This window comes from Berghia stephanieae, chromosome 9 (assembly GCF_034508935.2).
Source record: "Berghia stephanieae isolate SIO BIC M18660-M18661 chromosome 9, UCSD_Bste_1.3, whole genome shotgun sequence".
Classification (NCBI taxonomy): domain Eukaryota; kingdom Metazoa; phylum Mollusca; class Gastropoda; order Nudibranchia; family Aeolidiidae; genus Berghia; species Berghia stephanieae.
In genome coordinates this window covers 15,962,851-15,973,575 of record NC_088368.1, presented here as the reverse complement: position 1 = coordinate 15,973,575, position 10,725 = coordinate 15,962,851, and the positions used below count along the sequence as shown (strand labels likewise).

The following is a 10,725-nucleotide window of genomic DNA, read 5'->3' as shown; positions in this document are numbered from 1 at the left end:
ACACCACGGTTGGATTTTAAGAATGAAAAAGAAATACATTAACATGAAAGGTAAATACGTAAACCGTTAAATAATTATTGACAATTAAGAAAACTTACTGTTTCGTGTTTCTTATGAAACTTAATTAAGAAAAGGTGTCATTTGAAGTATAATATACAAGAAAAGAAAATGCCAAATGAAAATGCCAAATGCCAAACGATTTTTCTAATGCCAAACGGTTTTCAAAAATGCCAGATTTTTGGAATCTGGCATTTAAAATGCCAAACTGGCAACCCTGGATTAGGTATAGATAGAATGCTGATGACGTCACGCAATGACCTACTTTAGTTCCGGATGGCAAAAGAACTTGGCTGGCTTGTAAACATTGATGTGAAACAAGCTCTTGTCCAATTTTTTAAACGTGAAAAAATGCCAAATAACTGCATAATCATCGGATGCACTAGAAGACAGGGTCGAGATGGAGTCAAAATGTTCAGGTTCCCATCCATTAGGAAGACGAAGGACCCAAAAATAATAAATTTAACCCAGCGGAGACAGTACAGCGGTTATGGCAGCGATCAGAAGAAAGGGATTTGGCGATGGCTCAAACTCAAATCTAACTTGCAGCCACCGAGTTTGCAATGATCATTTTGTTAAAGGTAAGAATTGATGGATAAATTAAAATCTTAAATATTATATATACGATATGAATTAATTTTAATTATTGTGAACAAAGCAAGTTTACTTCGCTCCAACATCATCATGTAGCCATTGTGGGCCATAGCATGTCACGGAGTTGGCGGCAACCGAACAAGGTCCTTGCCTTAATTTCTGACGTTGCAAGTTTATGATTTAGTAAATATGTGTTTTTTTCTTTTTCATGGAAGAGAAATCAAATCAAAAATTTCAAACTCGGTGGTCTAACAAAATCTACGGAGAGATTTTCACCGATGTGACTTTTCTATGCGAAACTCCGAAGTTGGAGAAATCATCTGACTCATCTCAGACTCAGATGTAATCTGTAGTCTGTAGGCGGTCTAGAAGGAATCATTTTAATTTTTTTGGTCCATACACGGTCCGGATGGATGATCTTTTATTTGTTGTGTTTAGTTATCAGATAGGACCATGAATATTTCATGCATTTCTCGTGCAACTTACTCTAAATCAAAATCAAAACCAAATGCCTCATTACCGATAGTGATAGGGCTACTTTCGTTTTCAAGCTTTATGAGATGAGGAAGTCTTTCACTGTTGTTCTGGTCATTCATTTTAGAATTATAATGTTCCAGTTTATAACTTATGCTTTGTCAAGATTATTTTATTGTGCATTTTTAAAACATGTTCTCCATTTGAAGAAATATTAAAAGTAAGGTTGCGTTTTTCTTAAGTTTTTTTTTTTCCGTTCCTCCGTCGGTGGTGTATTGTAAAGTAACACGAACAAACTGCTTTTCTACACCGCTGTTGGACATGTAAATGCTAGTTTGTGACAGAAGTTTAACACGCTGCTTAGTGATTGCCAGTGTCAGTTTATAATGATAGTAATGGTTATTTTTTTACTGACAAAAATAAATATTATTATTATTATTATTATTTTAAATTTTAATCCAAAGAAAGAAACAATTGACCTCTATCAATCCACTAAAATAACTTTTCATAATTTTCATAGTTAGAAATTAATTTTAACTCAAGGTGAGGATTATTAGTTATAATGTTTCGTATAGTCATTAAATTAGGGCCTTCATATGGAATTTTCCCCAAAATAAAATAATTTCAATTTAAAAAAATTGTCCTTTGGGATCCCGATACTTTCATTGCAGCTATGTGGTATAGTTATCACCGTCATTTTGGAAGGATTAGGGTTCCAGACCCGTTCTGAGCAGTTGAGTCATTGGGAAAGGAACTTTATTCACATTCTCTCACCATACTCAGGCATAAATTGGGTAACTGGCTTTTAACATAGGCCTGTAAATTTGCCGGCATTTCTGGCAATTTCGCTCTGCCGGAACAAAAAATTAATTAAAATACTTTTTCATTTTGTTTAACAGCCTATTGAATTGGTAAAATTCTAAGAAAATATTCTGGGAAATGGGGATTTTTGCTCATGTTATTGAAAAAGCTTCGGCTCGAGGATTTTCAGGCAAGTTTTTCAGGGGCAGATGCAGGCCTGTTAAACAGCATTGTCTCTTTCCGGAAAAAATGTAATATCGCCTAACAAGCGTCATGTCTCGACCTGCATGTAAAGTCTTGCTGTTGGCTATAAACCCATTGCAAAGCGCTTTGAACAAATTTTCATTTAATGGAAATTGCACTATATAATTGTTCTACCCTTGTTCTAATTTGACAAAGCTTGATGTAAATTTAACGGAAAGCTTAAGGATTGTAAAAAAAAATAATTAAAAAATTGAGCTTTATATTATAGCGCAATATCCACTAAATGTGCTCAAAGCGCTTTACAAGGGGTCCCTGGTCAACAGCAACATTTAACATGTAGAACGGGACATGACGCCTTTTAGGGGACGCTACAATTTTTCGGACAAAGAAAACGCTGTAAACGACCAGGTATTCATTTTACACCTGAGTACGGTGAGAGCATGTGAATAAAGAGCCTTTTCCAAGGACTCAACTATGCGCCGAGCGCGAGGCTCGAACCCTTGACCTTCCGATCCAAAATCGAGTGTCATACCACTAGACCACATAGCCACACAAGGACCAGGACCAGATTGTAATAGGCAAGAAATGACGTAATATATTTCAACAATCAATTTTTTGCCTTTACAGGAGGGCCAGCATCACTGCTGGATGAAACTGATCCTGATTGGGTTCCAACGTTAAAGCTTGGACATGGGGCAGAGAAAAAAACAGACCATTATTCATGTCTTAAAGATAGGAACAAACGCAATGACTGCAGGCAGCAACGGCTCTAGTTGAACAATCAACAATTGGAGAAACTAGCTCAATCATTGACCATGTAAATGTAAGTGTATTGATTGTATCTGTTTAAAACAATATTTATGTAGGCATGATATCTCTTCCTACATGTTAATGTTAATGTTTCTGTTGGCTTGGGACATCTTGTAGAGTGCTTTGGGTGGATATTGCATGCGCTATATAAAAGCAGATCTCGCTCTCAGAAAATTTAATAGGTCCAAATCAAGCAATTTTTTTTGGGGGGGGGGGTAAAAAGTGAGGTTAGCAACGTTTGTGCCGTTCATTACACTTTAAGGTCATTGCATTGCCAGTTGAAAGGAAGTTGAATAGAGAGTGAAAAGATTGTAGATCTATGCACATAACAATAGACAAAGGACACAAAATCATATTTCATATTGCAAAGTTAAGACACAAATCTATGACTATGAGGAAAGTAATAAGACAAAGGGGAATAGAGCACATATAAAGTGACTTCATTTGCTCATAAGGTATGTAAGGAATGCCTGTCCGGTGAGCCAGTAATGAAGTCAAAGTTTGTCCAAATTGTTGGTGCAAGAACTGACATCAAGAGAAGTTTTTTTTCAAATAACCAGACTGTACAAAAGCTTACATGGTTGAGTTTTAAGACTTTTAACTTCAGAGATAATAAATAACTGAACAAAAAACATCACTTCATTTGAATCAAAAGCTTTGTCTTTATTATGTTGATTAATTTTGTTTTATTTAATGAATGGGCAATGACAATTAATAAAAGAGGAAGATCCATTAAATTGAGGACAATGAAATTAATACTATTGTGAGCATGTCCTTCTATGCTATGGATAGGTTGCCTTTTAGGATAGTTCATACACAATTAGAAAATTCTGAAGGTTTTTTGTCTTTGACTATAGCGTAACAAATTTTAAAAATATAGATTCTCTTTATTCACCTCTAGGGAAAATTTGTCTTTGGAGTCTATTCTAAAGGGAGACTGAAATAACCCAGGCATTGCCGCAACACAGCGCCACAAACTGAGCTAGGGCTGAGGTGACTTGCTCAAGGCCACACAACGTAGTGACAAAGTGTTCTTATGATGAGATAGATAGAATTAAATGAGTTCACCCATATTGATTTATTCCTCAATTATTAAGATCTGGGAGGAAATGTTTTATTAACCTTAAATTTAAATTATGCCGCTTAAGCTAAACGAATATATTAATATTATAGTCTACATGTTATTTTTACAAGCCAATTGTCATTTCATTGTGGTAAAAGGCAATCTGCACAAATCAGCAGAATGACCAATCAAACGTTTTTTTACAGAAGCATGTATTCCCTATGTATGTACAAAATACACACGCTGGCAACAAATTAAATTTAAAAAATAATAAATTATATGGCATAAAAGAAAAAACAAACATTCCCAGAAATGTAAAATATTATGGGCTAAGTTTGTCCATTTTTATTGGTTATAGCTAGCAGTATCTACAAGAAGTTGATGGTTAGGTGCAGCGCTTGTAACACTCAATGGAATTTCCCGTGTAGAGAAAACATATGTGTGTTTTTTGTATACTGGTGTAGGAAATACAGTTCTTATTTTTGTTTCTTTTTTTGGCGAAGGCCAATAATTGCCCGAACATTACAGTACAGCAGATTTTCTGAGCATACATAGTTTGATTCCACAGGTGATAGAATTACATTTAGTTTTTAAAATATTTGCGTGTTACTTGTAGAGTTTGTAAATAAATAGTTTTAGAATTTTTAGGTTTGCCAGTAATTTTGTGCTCGATGATAAATATTTAACATTTGCTGTACGGAGCAATGGTGATCCACAACTCTATTTTTTTAAAAGAATAGATTTCCACATAAATATGCCAAACCATTTTGGAACTCATCATAAGGTTCAGGCACTATTGGCATTTGAAATTGAAGTCAAAGAAAAACTTTAAAAAAAATTATTTTGACCTGTAAAATGAATGACTTGCGTATTTGAGGAAATGGGGCTTAAGTTTTCTTTGTTTTCAAACATATTAAAATTAAAATTCCCAGTGACACGATAGACGCCAGAGGTGGTAGTTCAATAATGTACTATTTGCTCTATATATTAACTTAATCTTGGTATTTCTTTTACAGGATTGTGAAGACAGACATTTCAGGTTCCCATCTTGATGCTGAGCAGAAAGCACTTGTCGACACACAGAGTCCACTATAACCCAATTTTTGGGAATGGCGAACCTGAAACGAAAAGAAAGCAGTCAGACTTTTTATTCATTCTTTTCCAATAATGCTTGATTTTATATACCTTTGTAATCCTTTTCATTCTTTTCATTAGACTAATACATCTGTTAAATTTTTACTTTTGCCCGAAATGTTTGTGAAAAAATTGTACTAGTTGGAGTATAACTACTAGTAGTAGTAGTATTACTTCTGTTACCATATTATATGTTCTGCAATAACATTCAAAACCTAATAATATTTTTGAATTGGCAAATAAATAGAAATCCATTGTATATTTATGAAGTTGGAGCACAATAAAGAAAATAAAGTACTGTAATGACTTTTTTAAAAATTTGTTTTATCCGTTGCTTTTGCAATTTGATGGTGAATGCTTGACTGAGTTCTCATTTTTCTACCCTGGGTGTGGGGTCATTGACCTTCCATTGTGGGCAAGGTCATTATTGCTTTCTTCACCCCCCTATGTCTGTATTCCTTTTTCAGGTAGCTTTCTATCTTTGTTTTGGAATAAGATTACATGCTTTTATCCCCTGTCCTTAGATGAGAGGGTGACAAATGGATGTAAATTTATTTTGTAAATTTATAATTAACATTTTATAAACAATAGACTGGGTGGGGTCTTTGACTTCCCATGGTGGCAAGAGGTCATGCTATGTCCTCTATCCCTTATATTGTTTTCCAAGTTTCTTTATGTCCTTGTCTTGGAATGAGATTACTTGGTTTTGTCCTTTCGACTGCCGGAGTCATTGGCTGAGAGGGAAACAGTCAAATGAATATTGTTGGTTTTGGGAAAAAAAAATTCTTTGTCTTGTAAATCAGTTCGCGTAAATTTTTTTATTATATTATATATATGTGTGTATATATAATATGGGGGGGCGAAGTGGCCGAGTGGTTAAGGCATTGCACTGTGATCCGGATGACCCAGGTTCGAGCCCCGCTTCAGGCACTTTCGTTTTTTTTTCCTTGAGCAAGATTATTAACCCCCAATTTGCTCACTTGGACAACATGGGTGATTCCTGTTGACATCAGACATCTTGTTTGATGAGTTATCTATATTCCTTCGTGGAATGCCTAGGCGACGATATCTTATGATATCGCGGCGCAAAAGGCATAACGTAACTTAATATAATATAATTAAAAAATAATACGCGAACGTTTGAGTGTATTCCTCTTAGGGGGACCTGTGCTTGTGTCAGGATGAGACTTTTGGGTGTTATCAGACTTAGTACACTGATAGCATTCTCTTGGAATCTACATTTGTTCCTCTTTGTCTTACTTTTCTTGTGTGCTTTTAATTGTAAATCTGGAAATTTTTACAATCCCATTTTATTCCTTTTTACTGGTGCTGAAAATGCGTCGCAAATGCAGTAAAACCCTTAAATCAAACATAAACATTTGAGTGTATTCCGTCTCTGGATTGAACTGTTAGGCGATCTCAAAACTAAGCACATTAATAATTTTGATCTACTTCTGCTCCGTATTTGATCCAAGCCCATTTTTCTTACTACGTATTTCGCAACAGCTTTTAATTGTGCTGAAAATGACCTAATAGTGTCGCAAGCACCGAAAGTAGTCCATCAGAACCATTAGGTCTATAGAGCCAGATTTCATCCCAGTTTCTATAGTGTGAAAATAATAACTTGTTACCCTTCGAATAGGGCGCTTTTCTATTGCCAAATTACTGCTGGGTGTACAAAAAAAAAGAAAGGGGAGGGGGGGGGTCTTAACTTCATCTAGGATATATCTCGGTCTCTATGATTGTGAAATGGGTGCTCTACCAACTAAGTTAACGGGACTGCCATGAGTCGCATAACCATTTAAACGTTTATGTCCGAACACACTGACTGAGCAAATGTGAGTAAAGAGGCTTTTCCAAGGACTCGACTGAGTCTCCCCATAGTAGAACTTGAACCTATTAAAGAAGTTTCTTATTTCTTTTTTTTTTTTAAGTTATTCATATTCTAGTTCAAGAAAATTCATTGTAATGAATATAGCCATATGTTAAAAACCTCTATATCTTATTATCAATCCTGCATGGAGTAATATAAATAAATGTAGAAATCAAAATAATAATATGTAATAACAGTAATAATAATCATAGAAGTGAGATGAAAACGGGGGGGGGGGGGGGGGGGGGGGGGTTACCTTAGCAACTAGTACACTTTCCCACAGCTAGGAGGCTTAACCCATTTTACATCCGTCACCCATCCATTGTAGGCCTGATTTTAAGTAGTCAGTCCCTTGTAAGCCTGAAAAAAAAATGTGGCAATGGTGGTAATATTATTAATTGAAACTCGAGGATAAAAACTGTTGTTATCACATTTAGTTAACAACAGTGAATTAAATTTGCTGTGAAATGTGGAGTACTCATCTGCAAGGTTATTAGAATTATTCAGAGAGACACAATTCCATAACTCAACATCAGCCGTGGGGCTAAAAATTATATAGTTTGGGGATTGAGTAAAATATCGAATAAAAAAGTAGTCATTCAATGGAGCCGAAGTTTAACCTGGTTTGAAAAGCGCGAAACGGGCCATAGCAATTGCTACCCTTTAGATAGGACTCTAGTCTATGTCAAAGTACTTTCCGCTAGATCTAACAGACTCAGCTACCCAATCACTGCTGGATTGATAAGGGAGTGGGATGAGAAAAATAAATTCACTCGGGATCAAGCTCAGTCCCTTGGAATGGGGTGGGGCTTTTAAAACAGTCTTATGGGCATGGTGTTTTGTTACTGTATTATATCAGTTTAGATTTGGACTCGGGATCACATTGATTTCATAGTCATCGCCTGCCCTGGTGTTTTTAATTTAAATTATTATTTATAATCTTTGGTGAATTCGGAGGAATTCATCACCTTAAAGGCAAAATAGTTGAAATTTGAATGTAACCACACAGACTCATTGATCCACTACTTAGACTGACTTAGACTAAACTTACTAAGACTCGAAGACTAAGACTAAGATTAAGACTAAGACACTAAGATGATCACGACTCGTGAAGCAGGTCATATCATATTAATATTTCCGTGTCAGGTTCGACATATCTGTCTTCTGTGATTTTTTGAGAATAAATCTTACAATTAGCCGTAGATGGTGTAACATAGTATAGGTATAGCATAGGGTAAACGATTAAATAATACAGACTTACCGTGAAATGTGTAGACCGTGTAGACAGAAACTTGTGGTCGTGACGAGGTTGTTCGCTACATCAAACGATGAGACTGGCTGTAGTTCCTAAAGATTATGGCACCAGTCGTGTTCACAAATGGCATAGGGGTCTACATCATTAACGGGAAATTTTTAAAAAATATATTTATGTCTAGAACCAGAAAAATACGGAAGATTATCGACAGAAACTTAATATTTTACTATTCTACGCCATTGTCTTCCATTCCTTTCTGCCACCCGGAAGTAAACTTCCACTCCGATCAGCTGTTTAACCGCATACTATCTATTGTTGTTAGAATCAAACCTTTTCGTTGATTGGTGAGTTTTGCTCAGAAACTCGGCAACCTTCGCCTTTTTTATTTAAAAGGTTACATCCGGCTACGTTATTTTTGGTCATAAATGGGGGGGGGGGGGGGGGGGGGGGGGGGGGGGGGGGGGGGGGGGTATTTTGTGTTGTATATATAATAATAATAATAATAATAATAATGATAATAACAGATCTTTATTGTCTATAAATATGGCAATTTGTCATTTAGTTACACTTGTTATAACATTATATGATAACTTTTACACTGAACAGATATTTCACTCTCTCTCTCTCTCTCTCTCTCTCTCTCTCTCTCTCTCTCTTTCTTTCCCCTACTCTTTCTTCTTTCTCTACTCTCTCTCTCTTCTATCGCTCACACATCACCTCACTCTTCTCTCTCACACACACACACACACTCTCTCGCTCACACACACACACACACACACTCTCTCTCTCTCTCTCTCTCTCTCTCTCTCTCTCTCTCTCTCTCTCTATCTCTTCCTCTTTCTTTCACGCGTGCGATATAAACACATAAAAACATTTATGAATTAATTCGTTTTCAATTTGTTACAATTGTGGCAAGTCGACACCAAATATTATCATCATTATCAATTGGTAAATTTATCTAACATTAAATAAATTAATCAGTCAATCAGTCAAACGCATCAATCCTTGGTTTTGCTGTACCATATGAATATTCAACATTTTATTGCTGAACGTTGATTTATACTCGTTAGTTCTACATTTAATCTGACAAACCTTCTCCAGATGGTAAAAGACTAATTCATGGTATAACATGATGACGTGTACCTATTTACAAGTCTGGTACCCAAATAATTATGGGCTCGTTGTGGTGTTGTGTGTTGTGTGTGTGTGTGTGTTGTGTGTGTGTGTGATGGGGGGGGGGGGGGGGTGGGTGATGTGGTTAAGTCATCACGTTGTGATCCGGAAGATCCATGGTTCGAGCCCCTCTTCAGGCACTTTACGTTTTTTTTTTCCTTGGGCAGATAATTAACTCCCCACTTTGGACATCCTGTTTTGATGGATTATCTAATATTCCCTAATGGAAAACATGGGTGACGGGGTCTAATGGTGCGTTGGAAAGGGCGTACTTTTTTTCTTTTTTTTCATTGTTGTCATGGAAATAATCTCAAAGAAGGGCCTATCGCAAGGCTAACATTGGTGTGTCCTGGCCTATCGGTTTGTCTGCTGTAAAAGCCACGATGGGGCATTTAAACTGGACCCCACTTATTGAAGGGGAGAAAGACGCAAAAGCTCAGTATGTTGTTCAAGGACGGGAAGGAAACACCACCACCATCCTTTAACAGCGGCTATGTGGTCTTGTGGTATGACACTCGCTTCGGATCGGAAGGTACTGGGTTCGAGCCTCGCTCGGGCCATATTTGGGAGTCCCTGGAAAAGGCTCTTTACTCACATTCTCTCACCGTACTCAGGTTTAAAATGAGTACCTGCCGTTAACAGCGTTTGTCTCTGTCCGGAAAAATTGTAACATCACCTAATTATAGGCGTCATGTTTCGTTCTACATGTTACGTGTTGCTGTTGGTCAGGGACCCTTGTAAAGCGCTTTGAGCACGTTTAGTGAATATTGCGTTATATAAATGCTCGATTTTTTTGTGTGGGGGCTATGTGGTCTAGTGGTATGACACTCGCTTTCGGATCGGAAGGTCCTGGGTTCGAGCCTCGCGCTCGGCGCATAGTTAAAGTCCTTAAAAAAAGGATTTTTAAACTCACATTCTCTCACCGTACTCAGGTGTAAAATGAGTACCTGGCCGTTAACATCGTTGTCTTTGTACGAAAAATTGTATTATCGCCTAACAGTCGTCAGGTCCCGTCCTACATGTTAAATGTTGCTGTTGACGAGGGACCCCTCGTAAAGCGCTTTGAGCACATTTAGTGGATATTGCGTTATATAAAAGCTCAATTAAAAAAAATAATGTTTTTGACTTCTTTGTACTATAAGTAGACTCTGCTATTAACCAATTGAAAAACTACGGAAGAAAAGATAATGATAAATGTATAGATGCACTGCCATATTCCAGAACGCAATGCGCACAAGTTGTTCTTCCCCTGTACCTTTGTGTATGGAACGGAATCCCTGAAAATGT

General features: G+C 36.7%; 2 long non-coding RNA genes across 2 annotated transcripts; one reads left to right on the top strand and one right to left on the bottom strand.

Annotated features, from left to right (window-relative positions):
- The first annotated feature begins 323 nt into the window (after positions 1-323).
- On the top strand, positions 324-5,455 carry LOC144979777 (uncharacterized). The gene is made up of 3 exons (XR_013646766.1): positions 324-638; positions 2,758-2,953; positions 5,020-5,455. It is a non-coding gene; the product is annotated as an uncharacterized LOC144979777 (long non-coding RNA).
- LOC144979778 (uncharacterized) lies at positions 3,579-8,481 on the bottom strand. The gene is made up of 3 exons (XR_013646767.1): positions 8,272-8,481; positions 7,267-7,370; positions 3,579-5,121 (listed from the first exon to the last, which is right to left on the bottom strand). It is a non-coding gene; the product is annotated as an uncharacterized LOC144979778 (long non-coding RNA).
- Positions 8,482-10,725: the final 2,244 nt, after the last annotated feature.